Source organism: Camelina sativa, chromosome 9 (assembly GCF_000633955.1).
Source record: "Camelina sativa cultivar DH55 chromosome 9, Cs, whole genome shotgun sequence".
Taxonomy (NCBI): Eukaryota; Viridiplantae; Streptophyta; class Magnoliopsida; order Brassicales; family Brassicaceae; genus Camelina; species Camelina sativa.
This window is the reverse complement of record NC_025693.1, coordinates 33,632,440-33,634,794: the sequence shown is the minus strand read 5'-3', so window position 1 is coordinate 33,634,794 and position 2,355 is coordinate 33,632,440.

Below are 2,355 nucleotides of genomic sequence, written 5' to 3'. Positions count from 1 at the left end.
GTGTGTGAGTGTGATGAGAGTGTGGTTTGGTGACTAACACGTGGCAATATATTCTCAGGATATGGAAAGAAAACTTACTACTGAAGGTAATGTATAAAGTCACTGTGATACTCAAATTGTATTAATATTTCTTACTACTTTTGAAGAAAATACTAAATTGGTTTGGTTTGGAAATCCAATACATCTTATAGGGGTATCCATAATTTATGTGAATACTTTTTCGTGTCGTTTAAAATTAATTTTGATTTGGTACAGTTTTTAGGTTTTTCCTTATTATTTTAACAAATTATCCAATAAAAATTGTATAATTTATTTTAAAAATATTAAAAACAAAACTAGGAAAGTTGAATTATGTAGTGAACTAATTTTTTTAGTAGAATCTAAAAAATGAATTAAAGATATTAACCACAGATTCTCATTAGTCATGTTGTGAATGTGATAGGTATCTTTAAAACTAATTTTTTTTTAAAGTATCTTTAAATGTGTGAATATGTTAATTAGTGTCTTTTTAGAGTCTAGAGACACTTCAGATCTTCAAAACAAAGATGTTTTAAATTTTAAATATTAATTTATTTTTAAGATATCCATCTACACATAACTAGTTACCCATATACCAATTTTTTCTCTTTTTTGTTCCCATCAGTATTTTTGTGATTATTACAAATGTTTAAAGTTACATTTATTTCTATGCAATCTTTGAATCCTCAGTATTACATTTATTTCTATGCAATCTTTGAATCCTCAGTATTAAAATTGTTTTCGGTAATAAATAACTTCAAAACATTCTGTAATAAACTAATAGAGTAATGTTTTTGCAATTACATCCAAGCTTACCAGTGCGGTAGCAAACTTTTGGTGGAGTACTAATGGTCAGTTAGGGAGAATGCATTGGCTTGCCTGGGAGAAATTATGTGTAAGCAAACAGTTGGGTGGTTTGGGTTTCAGGAATGTGGATGACTTTAATTCGGCATTACTGGCTAAGCAGTTATGGCGTCTCATAGACGCTCCAGAATCGCTGTTTGCCAGGGTTTTTAAAAGTAGGTATTATCGGAATACGAATCCTTTGGATCCGATTAGGTCATACTCTCCCTCCTATGGATGGAGGAGTATATGTTCTGCTCGCTCTCTGGTAAATAAAGGGCTTATTAAACGGGTTGGCTCTGGGGACACCATTTCTATATGGTCTGACCCTTGGGTACCAGCTCAATTCCCGAGACCAGCTGTCAATAAGGGTCCGTTAAAGGACCCTTATCTTCAAATGAATCATTTAATTGATCGACAAACTAATACTTGGCGTATGGATATGCTTAATGAGCATTTTGATCCACTTGATGTTGCATTGATAAGGGCTATACCATTGGGTGGTAACCAAAAGGATGATCCTTTCGGTTGGCATTTCACAAAAACAGGGAAGTACACAGTCAAATCAGGCTATCACACTGCACGTCATGATGTGGTTCGGACTTTTGCAGCCACTGGTTCAGGCCCGGACATTACCCCTCTACTCGCTAGTGTGTGGAGGGCCCGTTGCCCACCCAAGATTCAACATTTTATGTGGCAGGTTTTATCTGGTTGTATTTCGGTTTTGGCAAATTTGGGACGACGGGGTATTGCTTGTGATTTACGGTGTGTATGATGTGGTGCGGACATGGAGACTATTAATCATGCCATCTTTGTGTGTCCTCCGGCCCGCCAGGTTTGGGCCCTAGCACATGTACCGGTGGGACCTATTTCCTTCCCGACATAATCTGTTTATGCGAATGTAGATCACTTTTTAGGGAAACAGAACCCTGGGGCTCATGTAGCGGCTTTCCCATGGCTTATGTAGTTTATTTGGAAAGCAAGGAATGCACGTGTTTTTGACAATATTGTCGATCGGCCGGAGGATATTGTAAAGGAAGCAGAGGGAGAAGCTGCAGCGTGGCAGCAGGCTCAAGAAGAGGACGCTCCACTGACAACTATTCCAGTAGTTTCGGGGATACCAGTTAGGGTGGCTACTGCTTCCCTCCCTTCGGTTTTTTCGGGATACCGCTGCTTCACCGATGGATCTTGGAAAGCAGGAGATTTGTATGCAGGTGCTGGATGGTGTTGTACCTCGGCCCAGACAGCGTTGCCGTTTTTGGGAGCCAAGAATTTCCGGCAGAGTCTATCTCCATTACATGCTGAAGTTGAAGCGTTCCTTTGGGCGATGCGATGCATGATCGGCCATGACTTCAGAGACGTGGCTTTCTATACCGACTGCTCAGACTTGGTGAAGATGGTGTCTTCCCCTTCCGACTGGCCAGCATTCTCGGCATACCTTGACGACATCAAGATCGATAGGGAAGAATTTTCTTCTTTCTCTTTATCTTTAAT